The sequence below is a fragment of the Nipponia nippon genome, unplaced genomic scaffold (genome assembly GCF_047370975.1).
Source record: "Nipponia nippon isolate SJK-2023a ecotype South Korea unplaced genomic scaffold, ASM4737097v1 scaffold_27, whole genome shotgun sequence".
Taxonomy (NCBI): Eukaryota; Metazoa; Chordata; class Aves; order Pelecaniformes; family Threskiornithidae; genus Nipponia; species Nipponia nippon.
This window is the reverse complement of record NW_028262344.1, coordinates 6,256,334-6,272,979: the sequence shown is the minus strand read 5'-3', so window position 1 is coordinate 6,272,979 and position 16,646 is coordinate 6,256,334. Positions and strand designations below refer to the sequence as shown.

The 16,646-nt window shown below is 42.5% G+C and overlaps 1 pseudogene; it reads left to right on the top strand.

Moving 5' to 3' along the window:
• Window positions 1–7,784: 7,784 nt before the first annotated feature.
• LOC148055103 (uncharacterized) overlaps window positions 7,785–16,646 on the top strand; it is a 14,155-nt pseudogene continuing 5,293 nt past the window's right edge.

Below are 16,646 nucleotides of genomic sequence, written 5' to 3'. Positions count from 1 at the left end.
GAAGCAGGAGGACACCACAAAGCAGTCTAGCAAGGAACTACCAAGATAAGCACGAGAAAACAAGGCCGCTGATAAAGCCGAAGTGAGAATCACTTGAACCATGAGTGAACTATTCTAATTAACATAGTAAAAACCACACCTCCAGCAATGAAGCCCCCGGCCCAAGCAAAGACCCCTACCCACTGGGCATGCTCTGTAAGTTTAAAACACATTGTACCTTTAAGTGGAGACGAGGCTTGTGAGAACCAATAGAAGCAAGGATGAATAAGTGGAAGTGTGAAAACACTGATAACAGCTACTCAGAACGTATAAAATGTCCCTGCATGTTAACCAAGGTGTGCTAGCTTTGTGGAGTTACCACCTAGCACCCATCTCCGCGCAGACATGAAATAAACAAATATCTCAACTCTGTGTGTTATTCGGCTTTTTTGCACACCGGGTAAAAGAACCCTGCTTTTTTGGGACAACACTGGTAACAACTTTGGTATCACTAACTACATGGGCTCTTCAACTATCTATCTGAGTAATGTGACCTGAGAGTATCTGAGGTGACTTTAGCTTTGCTCATTGCAGCCACAAGAACAGTCACTTGAGCACCACAGTGGTGAGGGATGACACAGAAATACACGGAGAAAAAAAATATATGGGTATACATAGAACAAAACCAAACCAAAACAACGAAACAAAAACTATTAACTTGGAAGATGCAATGTCAGCAATCAAAGCATTGATCATAGCCACTTTTCAGCAGTTCCCATTTTCCTGAAATCCTTAAAGCAAAATAAAGAAAAAGGACTGAACAGTAACATTATATTCCCATCCATGAGATCCCTGAGGAAACCACCTGTCTTATCAGGAGGCATCATCATCCACTGGATGTGGATCCCCAGAAAAAAGACTTCCCTATGCATATGTTTCTCTCCAGGTGAACTCAGCGTGAGGTGTTTGTTGGTGCCTCACCTCTGGGTCCTCAACAAGTATCCCTTAAGGCAGTTGTAAAGCAGCAAGCAGAAAAGGCAGCCAGTGTTAGAGAAGCAAACTGGAAGTACTTTAAAAGAGAAAGAGTACATTAACGGACAGAAGGAATGAAAGTCTTTAGCCCTATAGGTTTAACTAATCACAGGTGAAAGCATACATAAAATTGCCTAGATATCCCTGGACTATAAAGGCACCTGGTTGTTGCTAACAACATGGGCTTTCCTTGTATTTTTCTTTCTAAAAACAACATCTCCATTCCAGTCTAGTGTGATAGCATAGCCTCTTATCCACAGATCAGAATAAACCAACTTGGGACATCAACCATAATATGAAAAAAAATGTAAACAGGTAAAAAAATGCTATTACAGTTAAACTGATGATATGTACTTACTCTGAGATATCTGATAAAGCACTCCGGGAGGGGATAAGCAGAGTTGTGAGGGCACCTTATAAGTACAACAACAGTAAGTGAAGTAGTACAGCTGTAACCGAGGATGGTATAGTTCAGCTTTCAGATGAATTCAACACCCATCACTAGGAAAACGCTGGGTCACTTTGCAGCACTTTTGCTGGAAAAGAATATGAGAAAAAGTGGATACTGTGCGAATTAAATTAATCATTATTAATATTAAATATTAAATATTAAATATTAAATATTATTGTAGGAATACATGAGATTGTGTTTTACTTTGACGAGATGCAGCTGTGCCCTTGAGGCTTGTTACAGGTTCGCAGGAATGCAGCTGTGGCCTTGAGGCTTGTTACAAACAAGTTTGTGAAACTTAGAGGCAGAAAAATAAGGATGAGATTGGATACATCCCTGAAAGAGGAATTCGCGTGCACCAGCTTGAAGAACCAATAAGTAACGCTAAAGAGACGCATGGACAAAAGACAGTAGCCAATGAAATGGGTTTTGCTTGCTCGTGAACACTAGATCATATTATAAAAGGGATAGATTGTAAAAATAAAGTGTCTTTGCTTGTCTTTGCCTGAACTCATATGCGGAGTCCGTGTCTCATTCCCTTCAAATGGTGACCCCGACGTGATCCGGAGGAGGCAGCGCTGCAAGTAGCGTCCGGAGGGAACCCCAGCTGAACGACTCAAGCTGACAGCAGAACCGTGGCTTTAATCCCGGGACATCACCTTAAGAAACAGGTGAGCAGCTGGGCAGTAATCATGGGAGCTAACATATCAGCTGAAGAAGAAGCTATAGTTAAACTTTTAATGCAGCTATTAGCGAAACGAGGAGTGAAGTATGACACATATAAAATAAAATTATTACTGAAGTTCTTACAAACGCAACGGACTCCCTCTACAGTCTCTGCAGTATTTGATGTGAAATCTTGGGAGCAGGAGGGTAGACGATTTGGGAGGCGGCGTCCAGAGGGGACACCACTGCCACCGAAGTCATGACCACTTGGCGATTAGTGACTGAGACCTTGCGCTCATGGCAAGCTGAAAAAAAAAAAAAAAAGGAAAAGGAAAAAAAAAGAAAAAAAAGGAAAAAAAAAGGAAAAAAAAAAAGGTATAAAACGCAGTCGCTCAAGTGGCGCAGATAAGGAATGATGAACTGAGTGAAAGCAAGCCCCAAGAGAAGGAAGCTCTTATAGACTCAGGGGAAAAAGAAAAGAATGAGAACTTGTGTGAAACAAACAAGGGAACAGGACTCAGACCGCCTCCCCCAAGTTCCATTCCAATGAAATCCACTCCGTCCTGTCCCCCATGTCCGATGCAGACGCCCGCGCCGCAGGCTGTACCACAGCCTGAGCGAGCCTTCGACCCCCGGGATCAGTGGGAGCAGCTCCGTAGAGAAGCGCTGAAAGATGGAGAAACCGCGGGGTTCGCGTTTCCGGTGCGGGTACAAGATAATAGCAGTCACCCGCCCCGCGCCGCCGCTACCCTCCACGCCGTTTTCTCCTTCACCTGCTCCTATGCCTTCAACACCTCTGCTAGACCTCCCGATCCCTGCAATCAGTACCCCTCCACTTCCCCGCCCCCGGCCCCTGCTGCGTCGGCACTCTTACCGCCTTTCTCTACCGCTTCTAATGCCGATACTCCACAAACCCATAATCAATTGCCGCCTGAGGAATGGGGGGCATCAGCCGCTGCTACAAGGTGGCAAAAGATTAGACACCAAGCATTGCAAGCGGGGGATACAGCTTTTTGTTCAGCGATAGCGTGTCCCATCGTACGCAGCAACGCAAATGTCCCCAATGAGCATGCTATAATGTTTTAAAAGATCTACGACAAACAGTTGCCGCGCACGGACTGGGTTCTCCTTTTACACAGTCCCTGCTACGGGGAATATTTACAAATGAAATAGTACCATTTGATATATGCACGCTTACTAATCTTATATTGACCCCAATGCAAAAGGTGATCTTTGAAAGCACCTGGCGTACCGCCTGCCAAAACGCCACAATTATCAATATGCAGCGACAACAAGGCGACCCTTTACAAGGGGCAGGACTCCCACAGCTTATGGGGGATCCACCACTAAATCATCCAACGTTACAGGCACGATTATGACCAGAGATATTAGCACAAGGCAGAGACCTTGCTTTACAGGCATTACTAAGAGTGCTGGATGCCGGAAGAGCGACAAAATCATTTACATTAATAAAGCAAGGGAGAGGAGAGGGATATATCTCATTCTTAGATCGTCTTAAAGAGGCTTTGGAAAAACAAGTCGAAAATGTAGAAGCAAGAGAGGTCCTACTCTTAAAATTAGCCTCTGAAAATGCGAATACAGACTGTAAAAAAGTGCTTTTGCCTCTAAAAAATCCCTCCTTAATGGACATGATAGAAGCTACCCAAAAGGTGGGGTCAATGTCCCATCATATGGAAACATTAGCTACAGCTTTTGCCACCGCAATGAAAGTACAGAAATCATGTTTCTTCTGTGGAAAAACTGGACATTTTAAAAGAGATTGCCCACAACTAAGAAAAAGAGATATGACGAGCTCTAAACAGATATGGACTTGAAATAGCCCCTGAAAAAGTGCAAAAAACTGAGCCTTGGAAATATCTGGGCTGGAAAATCTTGCAACAAACAATTGAACCTGCAAAAACAAAAAGGGGGAACGCCAGGAGCCACTCCAGCAGACAAAGTAAAGCCGTGTATGTGTTAAACTACCTGAATATGTCTGAAAATAATATTCCAGTTATTATCTCTCATTTTCTGTCTCTTCAATCAAAAGATTTAATAGCCACCCCCACAGAGGGCTTGATTGGAGTCGGTGGCCTTTCTCAAACCTTTCAAAGTACCCACCTGCTCAGTATCAATACCCAAGAAGGGTCTACATTTACTGTACAGCCATATGTGACAAATTTGCCCATGAGCCTGTTGGGGCGAGACGTAATGTCCCAATGCGGCTTCACCTTAAATTGCCCTGAAAATTTTCAGTAGCGGCCGTTGATGAGCGACCGACAATGAAACTTATTTGGAAAAAAGAAACACCCATTTGGATAGATCAATGGCCGCTCTCCAAAGAAAAGGTCGCTGCCCTTCAAGAACTGGTCAAAGAACAACTTCAACAAGGCCATATCACTCCTACAACCAGCCCCTGGAATTCTCCTGTATTTGTTATAAAAAAGAAGAGTGGAAAATGGCGACTGCTACATGACTTGAGACAAATAAACGAAGCTATGGAAGAAATGGGAGCGCTCCAACCCAGCTTGCCCTCGCCAGCAATGATACCCCGAAATTGGGACATAATCATAGTAGACTTAAAAGACTGCTTCTTTACTATCCCACTACATCCTACGGATGCACCGCGTTTTGCATTTTCGGTACCAAAAATTAACCGAGGCGAGCCAATGGATAGATACCATTGGACTGTCCTGCCTCAAGGAATGAAGAATTCTCCAACGATCTGTCAAACATATGTGGCTAAAGCCATACGTCCTGTACGACTAAAATTCCCGGAAATGTACATCTATCACTATATGGACGACATTTTACTAGCAGGCCCCACGAACACCATGGTGCGTGAAGCACTACCTGTTTTAAAATATGCATTGCAAAGCAAAGGACTGCAAATCGCACCAGAAAAAATTCAAATGGAAGCACCATGGAAATATCTTGGGTGGAAAATCTTACAACAAAGTATCCAACCTCAAAATGTGATCATTTCAGCAGACATAAAAACCTTGAATGATGTACAAAAACTATTGGGAAACATAAATTGGATTAGAGCGCAGTGTGGTATCGATAACTACACATTAACACCCTTATTTGAGCTACTTAAAGGAGATACCGATATTAACGCACCACGCCAATGGACGACCGAAGCAAAAAACGCACTGAGAATCATAAATGAAAAACTCTCACTGCAACAATGTCACTGACGACTTGAAAATTTACCCATACAATTATATATCTGCAACCAAAACCAACAGCCTCTAGCAATCATCGGACAATGGGAGAACAAAGGAATAGACCCTCTCGTAATGTTGGAATGGGTGTTTTTGCCACATCAACCTGCGAAAACCCTGGCTACTCATATAGAAATGTTCGCTGCCTTGATAAAAAAAGGGCAGAGAACGAATTGTAGAAATGGCTGGAGAAGAGCCTCATCTCATTGTCCTTCCTGTCATAAAGGACTACTTAGATTGGTGCTTACAAAATAGTCTAGAACTTCAAATGGCCTTAGCAGGGTTTAGTGGAAGAATTGATACTCATCACCCCCCCCATAAAATGTTCACCTTTTACAATAATGTGAAAATTGAAGAGGCGCCACTATACCAGTGGCAACCGGTTAAGGGTCAAACGGTGTTCACCGATGGCTCAGGGAAAACAGGAAAAGCAGTCATCACGTGGCAAAAAGGTGGTCAATGGCAACACAAAATAGAACAAATTGAGGGTTCACCTCAATTAGTCGAGTTGCACGCCATTACCATGGCTTTTAGAGAATGGCCTCTAACTCCACTAAATATTGTATCAGACTCACTATATGCTGTAGGAATTGTGTAACGCATTGAAAGGGCACAACTAAAACATATACTGAAAGAAGCCTTGTTTTTGAAGTTTAAGGAGCTATTATTCTTAACAGAACAACAAAAACATCCCTATTGTGTAATCCACATTAGAAGCCATACAAACTTACCCGGGTTCTTTACAGAAGGAAATGCACGAGCCGATTACCTAACGAACATTGCATTACATACCCCAGTACCAAACACACTTTCTCAAGCTCAATTATCTCATCAATTTTTCCACCAATCTGCCAAAGCTCTTGTGAAACAATTTGTAATCTCTATGGGGGATGCAAAACTCGTTGTGCAAACATGTCCAGACTGTCAACAACAACCATCCCGCCCATTGTTTGCGACAAACCCTAGGGGACTGTCCTCCCTTCAGCTCTGGCAAACTGACGTGACTCATGTACCCAACTTTGGTCGGCAGAGATATGTTCACGTTTCCGTAGATACCTACTCCCATGCAATCTGGGCCACTGCAATGACAGGTGAAACTAGCTGGCACGTACAAAGCCACTTCCGAGCTGCCTTTGCAGCGCTTGGTATTCCAAAAGAAATAAAAACAGATGATGGCCCTGCATATGTCAGCCATGCGACACAAAAATTTTTCCACACATGGGGTATCGCTCATAAGACAGGGATACCCCATTCCCCCACAGGGCAAGCTATTATAGAACGTGCACACAGAACCTTAAAAACTCTATTGCAAAAACAAAAAGAGGGGGAAGCTCAGGAATCTCCCCAAAACAGATTAGGAAAAGCTATATATGTACTAAACCATTTATCGCTGCCTTTTCAACATGAAGATGTCACACCCATAGTCAAACATTTTAAAGCTATGGAGTCGGGAATGGCACATATATCACAGGAGAAGGCGATGGTAATGATGAAAAATTTAAATACTGGGTGTTGGGACGGGCCATATCGGCTACTAACTTGGGGTCGAGGGTATGCTTGTGTCTCAACAGATGTAGGACCTAAGTGGGTACCTGCAAGGTGCATAAGACCGGCTCTTGCATCGGATAACAAGAAGGAACAGCAGAAGACACTGAACTCTGAGAAGACTGATGGGGAATGACTTATCAGATAACTCCAAATTAATCCATAAAGCAATCAAAGATTTGAAGTTAGCAAATTACAAGTCAGTGATGGATTTGATTGGCTGAATCACTTACTGACAAGTTGTGGAATTGGCGGGTGGATAATGTCTCTAATCAAAATGGGTTTTTTCTTGTTACTAATATTTGGCGCTATAATAATGATAGTTTCTTGTCTAGTGTCTTGGGTATAGAAAATGCTATAGAATATGATTAAACAAGCTTTTGTGATAGAAAAACAAAAAGGGGGATTTGTGGGAATAAGTGAGATTGTGTTTTACTTTGACAAGATGCAGCTGTGCCCTTGAGGCTTGTTACAGGTTCGCAGGAATGCAGCTGTGGCCTTGAGGCTTGTTACAAACAAGTTTGTGAAACTTAGAGGCAGAAAAATAAGGATGAGATTGGATACATCCCTGAAAGAGGAATTCGCGTGCACCAGCTTGAAGAACCAATAAGTAACGCTGAAGAGACGCGTGGACGAAAGACAGTAGCCAATGAAATGGGTTTTGCTTGCTCGTGAACACTAGATCATATTATAAAAGGGATAGATTGTAAAAATAAAGTGTCTTTGCTTGTCTTCGCCTGAACTCATATGCGGAGTCCGTGTCTCATTCCCTTCATGATCCCCTGCATCTGGGCCCAGCCCAACAGGATGACCATGCAGTATCACTGAGACAGACATCAGGTTTTGCATGCTGCTGCAAGATACAGCAAACGCTGTCTGCAAAAATGAAAAACCGGCATAAAATGCCAACTTCAGAAGAACATGTGCGTGGGAACAATAAGGAAAAGATCCTAAGGGGATCCCAAAAAAGACCACGTGAACCAGAAGAACTGGCCAATGGGCCCATGAACTGCAAACTGGATTTTGAGGTAAGTGTCACACAGAGTGGGCAGGTGGTGGTGGAGAAGCTCCCTTTCCCCGTGGTTGTGGGGGATCTTACAGCTACCTGTAAGACCATTATGGGGTGCAGGCTGGTGCTATATGTGTTTCCTTGTCCTTAGGTTGATGCTGCAAATAAGACTGAGCATGCAAACAAGACTGTCCTGTTAGCCTGTCCTGATTACTGCAAAAGCAGCCAGACCCAGGCTTTGGGGGACAGACTGCAGCCCCATGCTCTTGGAGACCACAGCTGCTGCAGAAATAGCAAGCAGATCAGTAAGAGCAATGGGAACAACGCAGAGCTGAAAGACCATGATTGTTATGTGGTACAGAGGAGTAGCCAGCAGGATGCTGGTGAGAAAAGGGCAGGCGGTGGTGCTATGACAGAGGCTGTCAGAATTCAGGGGGGTGGTCATACAAGTGCTAGCTGTGCTGATAAGGCTGTGGCTACTGTTCACAGGACATCAAAGCAAAATGCACTATTCCAAACAAGGCCATTAATTAGTACAGCTAAGCCAGTTTTTGGCGGGGTGCAACAGTAAGCAAATGATTTTAGCACTCAAAGACCATGATGATTTTCGAGCACAGAGGAGTAGCAGGCAGGATGGTGGTAATAAAAGTGCTGGTGGGGCTGTTAGTTCTGAGGCCTTGACTTACAGGCTAGCAGAACAGAAAAAACTATTAAAATGAAGACTGTTAATTAGGAAAGCTAAATTAATTTTGTGTTGCTGCACGCATCTTATTGGCAAGGGGCTTAGAGGACCACAAGGCCCCTAAATGCAAACGTGGTGGGCCAGTGACTACATCTCCCACAAGGGTAGAAGATGACCCCCTGGAAGGGACTTCCTGGTTACTGCAGCCCCCTGCAGAGCAAGAGGCTGTCGAACACAATGAGGATGTTTCCCAGGGGAGGTTGCCTGCTGCACTTGAAAGGCCTGAGGGGGAATTTGAAAGCCCCCCCATCCTCCAATGAAGTACCATTTGGCTCTGAATCTCAGCTTTGCTGAAAATGAGCTTTGCGCAAGTACAAACTTATATTTATTAGATGGAATGTCCATTGCCCAAGTTACCTTGCTTTGATAATATCGTCTTTTGCAAAGCTTATCTTGCAAATGAAGCAAGTGGTTGATGGAAGTGTTGCCCAAGTAGAAAATGAACTTTGATCAAGTATCAGGGAACAAGAGCAGGTTGCTGGGCTTGTTCACATCAGCTCAAAGTAAAATAAATGATCAAGATTTTATTTTTTTCTGTGTGGACCTGACATAGTTCACATCAAACTGAAACTCAGAGGTAGGATATTTTTTTTGCCTTTTTTTTTTCTTCAAATCAGAAAGCATTTCAAGCATATACAAAAATCAAGAAAAAAATAGAGACCTCAGAAACACACACTGCAGTGACTGAGCAACCAAGATTATGCCTTTTCTGTATTTGCAACTTCAGCAGATGTGCTTTCATAAATGAATAATAAATAAGGAATTATTAACTTCTGTTAATGTTTTCTGTACTCCAGAGAACAAAAATTCAATTCTGAGAAGAGTGCCAAGTTCATCAAGAGGCAGCCTGTCAAGAGCTCACCAAATTACAGGAGGTTTGCATTTGAGATCAGACCATTCTGGCACTTTTTTAACCTTTAGAGCAATATTCAGATTGTATATTTGCTAGCTTTTCTCTACACTTGTGATAGCTAGAATATACTCTTATTTTCTCTTAAAAAAAAAAAAAAGAGAAAAGAAGATAAAAGAAAAAAGAAAAAGAGAAGAGAAGAGAAGAGAAGAAAAGAAAAGAAAAGAAAAGAAAAGAAAAGAAAAGAAAAGAAAAGAAAAGAAAAGAAAAGAAAAGAAAAGAAAAGAAAACGGAAAAGAAAAGGCAAAAGAAAAGGAAAGGAAAGGAAAGGAAAGGAAAGGAAAGGAAAGGAAAGGAAAGGAAAGGAAAGGAAAGGAAAGGAAAGGAAAGGAAAGGAAAGGAAAGGAAAGAAAAGAAAAGAAAAGAAAAGAAAAGAAAAGAAAAGAAAAGAAAAGAAAACTGCAACTTATTTAATCCCCTGCCTCGTCCTGATTAAGGTGAGATTCAGGATCAAATTCTGAGAGTTTAACAAGGGTATGAAATGTCCCTCTCACTTGTCATTCCTGAATGCCACCCTTGCAGTAGACCACTGTCACCTGTGCTCCCACATTCTTCTTATGGTTCCTCACCTTTCCAAGTAAAGAGGTAAGCACCTGCACTGTGACCTCATGAGCTGAAATGATGGGCAATCCACATAATGGAAAAGAAACATTCCCCATCTCACATTTAATGCTGCGACAATTTATTCTTTCCTCTCCCATCTCCCTGGGAGATTCTTTTGAGGCTCTGCAGCATCTGGGTGGGCTTTCACAGATAGAAAGATGCTCTGGCCACTCCATTATCTGAGCCAACTTTACTGCTGCTTCCACAGGCAAGGCACTGATTTTATTTCAAAGGATTCTTTCTAATAAAATGAATGTCAATAACTATAAACTCTCTGACAAAACATGAGATACTCAGCATCATAAGAGCCAAGCTCAATTAAGGAACAGGGAGGCTGTTTTGCTCTTATTTGGGGGTGGTAGGAAGAGAATAGTAGATGGAGAGCTGAAACATGCTCTTGTCTTGAGATTAGCAGTACACAGCACTGGGGGAAGAGGGAAGTTGAAGGAGTAGGATTACTGTGTGTGAATTTTCTGAGCTGCACAGTTATTTGCTGACCTTTTCCACCAAAGCTTCACTGTTATTAAAGGACATCCAATTAGGATATGTAGTGAAGCAAATATATTCTCAGACTAGGAGGACTGTACTTGCTAATGAGCATCATCCTTATATGTTGCTCAATATATTTAAAGTAGTGGTGATTAAGGCCACCAAAAATAAAGCTACCACACATTCCACTATATGATGTTATCTATCATCAAGTTTGGTGGCCAGACTGAGACATTTCAAGCACACCAGAAATTATATGTATAGGGAAGTCCTATAGGATTTCACTGAAAGCCACATTTTTATAGGCTTTTGAGCTACTCTGTAGAATCTAATATGGACCCTCCTCTGCGCTGACATACTGCAGCTGTCCTAGGGAGAGAAATGCTTGCATTACTGGCATTACAAGCTAGCATTACTGGATCTGCCAGAGATGTTTCTGGACCCAAGAAATCCACTACTGAAATCTTCAATCTGCTTAGGCATTCCTTGGTGGTGGTGGTGGTTCCTCTTCTCACTTGACAGCACCCTGTGCTGAAAATTTCAGAGCACTGATAGGTGCAACCAAGAGCATCACAAAATTGGAGCTTACAGAGAATCTCAGTCTGAGAGAAGGCTTGGCACAGATGGGAGCTGGCTAAGCGAGAGGTGTTCCCAAAGCTGCAATGGCATCTGGCATCGTGGGAACAGGAATAGCTATTTTCAGATGATAAGAAGACTTGTCAAGGAAGCTTCAGCAATGGAGGATTTATAGGATGGCGGAAGTTTTGGTGCTGCCAGGGCCAGGGCTAGCTGTAGGCATGGGCAGAGGGAGCAGCAGCCCTGGGAGCTCTGTGTCGAAGTGTGCAGATGAGTGGCTGCAGCTGCTGAGGAGGCAGGAAGGCCCAGCTGAGTGGTGCAGCGCCAGCATCCACCGCTCATTGCCTCCATCACACAGATCATCTCTTGCTTCTGATAACAGGGCAGGGGAGGTTTTAATGTAATTGTTTTTTTCCAGAAGGAGCAGCTCCTACCCGTGCTGCTCCCTCTCCAATCCACTGTGGGCAATGAAAGCCCTACTCCCCAAGGTTTCCCTCCAGCTCCTCATGACACCAATGCCTCTCTCCCCTAGAAGTGGCCTCGACTGCCCAGCCTCACAGCACTTGCTAGGTCAAACCGACAGCACATCAAAGCATGGCCCTTTCTGAGGGCAGGAGGAGTATGTATACATCATGATGGAAACAAAAAGGCACAGCTCATTTTTTCTCTGCCAGACTTGCCAACTGAGTGGCTTTGGGTGCTGGCCAATCAGGTGCCCACTCAGCTGACAGCCCGCAGAGCAGCACAGAGCATTTGGGGCACATCTGGAGCCAGCACTACAGGCCCTCCGTGGGGCAGAGAAGGCACTTTCTGCACCTCCAAGTCCAGATCAGACCAGACAAGCCCAGAAGGCAGTCTAACCCTGACTTAGCATCATAAAGAAGGCAGTGAAGCAGGTTTTTTTTTGTAAAAAACAGACAAAGCCTCGCTTTTTCTTTAGCTTTGGAAAGCAGGCTGCCAGCATTAAAGGACAGGGGGGTCTGGGGGCCTTGCTTAGGTTCTCTCCTGCTAGCACACATTGCTGCCGGGGGTGCAGATAGCCCCAAATATTTAAGCTCAGTGGTGCTAGGGAAAAGAGCCTATGGTGGGAAGCAACAAAGGTCACCTTGAAGACCAGTAATTCTCAATTTTGTTACAAGAGGATACTGCTTTCCAGACAACTTTCCCCCATTCAGTGAAACAGCCTGCTCGGCCCTACTCAGCATAAACAAGATCAAGTACACAATGGCTGCCTGCTTTTCACCTTTAGAGCCATTGCACTGAACTTGGTCATTATCATTTTGTAAAGTGCACTAGAATGCCAAAGTGCTTCATAAAGCTGAAATCCATTCATTCTGGTGCAAGTAGAAAAGGTCTGTACTGGCAAGCCATGGGTGGTACTTCATTTTTACTGTATGCCAAGTGAAAATAAGTCCTATTACTCTGCAAAGAAATATGGGAAAATTAAGAAAGGATAACAATTAAATGGCTAGCTCCTGATCCTGCAACATGTCTTTCAAACATCCAGAAGCTTCATCCTCCATGGAAAAACAATGAGTAGCCAGAGAGGCAGCAACCCAGGGACTCAGTCCTGATCATCCTTACTGAACTGGGTGCTTTTTGCTCAGACAAATAAATATTACTGGAGTCGGCATGACTCCCCACATGAATCAAGTTTACCCTCATACAGGAAGAGACTGGCAGATAAGGTTAAATTTTAGATAATCTTTTTCCACCTCCCACATTTTTTGTACATTATAGGGAGAGGGAGATGAGAGATGATATTGCGTTCTCATGAAATATGTAAAACAGGCTCTTATTTATTATACTAAATTGCAATAATTTATTACACTAAATGTCTTTGACATAACTTTAAAATCTCAAGAATTAAAACCAAGGCAAACTTTCTGACAGCTACCACTACTGGTAATGGCTGAGTCAACCAATAGCAGTGTTTGGTGCTTTTTGGGGGAGATAACTGTAACCCACAGCTGAAAACAAATCTCTAGAAGAGAGAAAAAAAAGCCCTTGTTGATTTTTTTACTCTGCCACAGCATGTGAATAACTCTGCTGAATAAAAACTAGTGGACTCGCTGGGAAAGAGTTCTTACCTGCTGCAGAAAGGAAATTGATAACCAGTGCTCAGCTTATCTAAAGTGTTAAGTGAGTTTAAGTCAGTCATTAATAATTACCACTATGCACCATGGAAATAATTGCTACTTTTAGCACGGTTTTTGCATGTCCAATGGCATTGCAATGGCTTTTCATTTTTATGCTGTGAAGGATATACAGAAGTTACTTTTTAGGCATAGCTTTGATGCGGGGATGGAAGAATCCTGAAGTACCCACAAAATAACAGGAGGAATGAAAGAAAGCTGAATAAGAGGGGAAGGCGCAGGGCCTTTTCAGACCTACTGCAGAGCAGCTCTCTGGGAATGTTCTCTGGTCCAGTCCACAACTATTCACAATAGTGTAATTTTGTTACTCATCACTTTCCCATTCCCTAGAGCATACAGCATACCAATTACTTGTTGTGGTTGTTACCGCAAACCAGTCCAAAAAACTTTCTAACACCAATTTGGCATTTAGAAAGTAGGCATTCTTTATTGCAGTGCTGGATGCACAGGGGATATCTCCGCCTAACATGCATACCGTCATACAAAACTACAGCATATTTATCAGGTTACATGATTAGTATAAACCCGCCTAAATTTACACTTATTGGTTAGTGATTAACATTGCATACACTATTGGTTTACTGTATTTAAATTAGCCTCGCTTGCTATGTAAATTAGCACGCATGCTCCTTTCGGGCGTGGGGGGGCAAGTCTTTTCGGTCCTGAATTGAGTCGGTGGTCACGATCTCCCCTTGTCGCATTTACCTTTCACCCAGTTTCTGCAGTTTTATCAGACTTCATCCTTCTCTGGCCACCGTCCAGTCTTTGGTGCCAAGATGTTCCCTTTTATCGGTCTGTTAGCTCTTCTTCAAGGTTAGAGCCAATAGTTTTCCACAGTTTGTTACTTATACAAACACTTTCATATCTTTTAGCTCCCTCCCAGATTCCTTTCCCAAGGCACAAGTGGTTAGTAGTTTTGCTAATTGGAAAATTACTCTTTCTGCTTAGCTTTAGAAACTATTTACAACAGCATGTCGGTTTGCATGGTACATTCTGCGTATGCATGCACCATGTGTGCGCTATGTGTGGGTGCACGCAGTGTCTGTGAGCACTCTACATCTATGTACATGATACCCTACCTAGGGTATCATGGTGACAGCCATAATAAATTTACTGTTACTTAAGAAAAAAAAGACATCAGAAAAAGACTGTCAGTAAAAGTCAGTGAAAAAGGCAAGGGAATTTGAAGCCTGGGAGTTTTTGTTAGGTTTCTTTTTTTTTTTCTTTTTTTTTTCTGACATCACTTTCTAGACACTGAAATATATATACACATATTAAAAATATGCATACTATTTTTCTGTCTGTTATCAGACATTTCGAAAAGACTTTTAACAACGTCAGCTATGCAAGGCTCAATTAGATGAGACAATAAGAGAGTCAATCTACTGGTACAAACTGACACAGTTCTGTTGAAATCAATGGAGCTATTTTAATTTACACTTGCTGAGTCTTTCTTTGAAAATTGACCCTCTCATTTAACACATCCAAAAACCCCGTTGGTGCATTCTGCAAATTAAAGCAGATCGGGTTTTTCTGGCCTGCCATGTGAGACTCTGGAAGCAGAGACACATAAAAGCAATTGCTCCAATTGGTAACTATTAACCACCAAATTCATATCTTTTTTGAATGACAGTATGTATCTGCCTGTTTGTCCAATGCCCTTATGCATTGGGAACCCTAAAGTTGTTTGCCCTGAAGGGTACATGCAGCTTAATGACTTCATATTTGTATTTTTTGTAGCAGTAACAAACCTTACGCCAGGAGGGCCCATTCCCCAAAGGCACCATACACAGAGACACAAGTTGCAAAATATCTTCTGTTTCATACCTACAGCTCTGCAAAAATTATCCAGTCTTTACTGAGAAGTGATCCTCTTAGCTGCCAAACTCTGCCTTACATGTTCAGTAATCAAAATAAAAAATCTTAAATAAAGGGGGTATTTTAAGAATCAAAATGTATTCTAGAGATAAGAGAAGCTATTTTTACATATATAATTAGTCACATTTGATAGAAATAATAGCGTAATTGGATTATGCTATGTTACTAATATGCAAAATACTAGATATCAGTTGTGACATGTAATGATCCTGATGGGAAGACCACTGTATATCTGATGAGTAATTGTTTGAATTTATTAAATTGTCTACCTTGAGAAGGAATGTACTAAAGATAATGAGTACCAGGATATCTATAATGAGGAGCAGAAGGTCACGAAATCTCTAAAACAACGAACATATATCCTCGAGTGTCAAAACTCCTCCTTAAACCCATTTTGCTAGTCAGCAAGATCCACTAATTGGTGTCCCCTAGGTGAACCAGCTAATTATAATATGAAAACCACACCTCTGTTGGAGGGGCTATCCGCCTCCAAAGGAAGACCCCTACCCACTGAACATGCATAGTGATTTTAAAGGGAGCTATTTCTTTAAATCGAAGCGAGAATAGAAATAATCAATGACTAACAAGTAGGTGTTAACAGTAGGCATAGTTACTTTGTTTAATTGTATAAATATGTGATGCAAGGATAATGGGGTGTGCTAGCTTTGTGGAATTACCACCTAGCACCAATCTCTGTGCAGAAATGAAATAAAGCAAATATCTCGACTCAGTGTGTGGATTGGTTCTTGCACACCGGGTAAAGAACCCATCTTTGGGACAACACATCGAGGAGTTAGTGATCCACATAACAATTAACCCGAGTAGGCCTAGGCCTGTGCTGCGTCGCACAAATCCCTTGGCCACAGGACAAACTCAGCCAGCTCATTGTAACAGAGGAGCCTGCAGGCAGCTCCCACCGGTCATTACGCCACGTGCGTGGCCTTCCTTTATCTAAAAGTGCAGCAAGACGTTCTCATGAGAACATCCTTTAGGTGTTACCGGAAAGCGGCAAAATAATTCACTCTCTAAAACTTAATTTTGGAGTTTTAGAAAGCAGGCATTCTTTATTGCGGCGCCGGGCAGCACTGGGGATAATTCCACCATAAGTGCTCCGAAGGCTTGATAGACTTTCAGTAATTATATACTATGAAAATATACATAGTCATAGGATTTCTGAGAATTCATCTACATAAACATGAGATTTCCTGGAACTTATTAACCTATATAAATGTACGATCCGCATGTGCAGTCATCTTCCGTGGTGGTCTTCAGGTGGTCTTTGGGGGTCTTCAGATGAAGGCTCGTAGTCTTCTTCACTGTGTTCGCTGACTGACCTTTACTTCTGTGCAAACTCAGTTCTGGGATCACGTATACTGTGTCCTT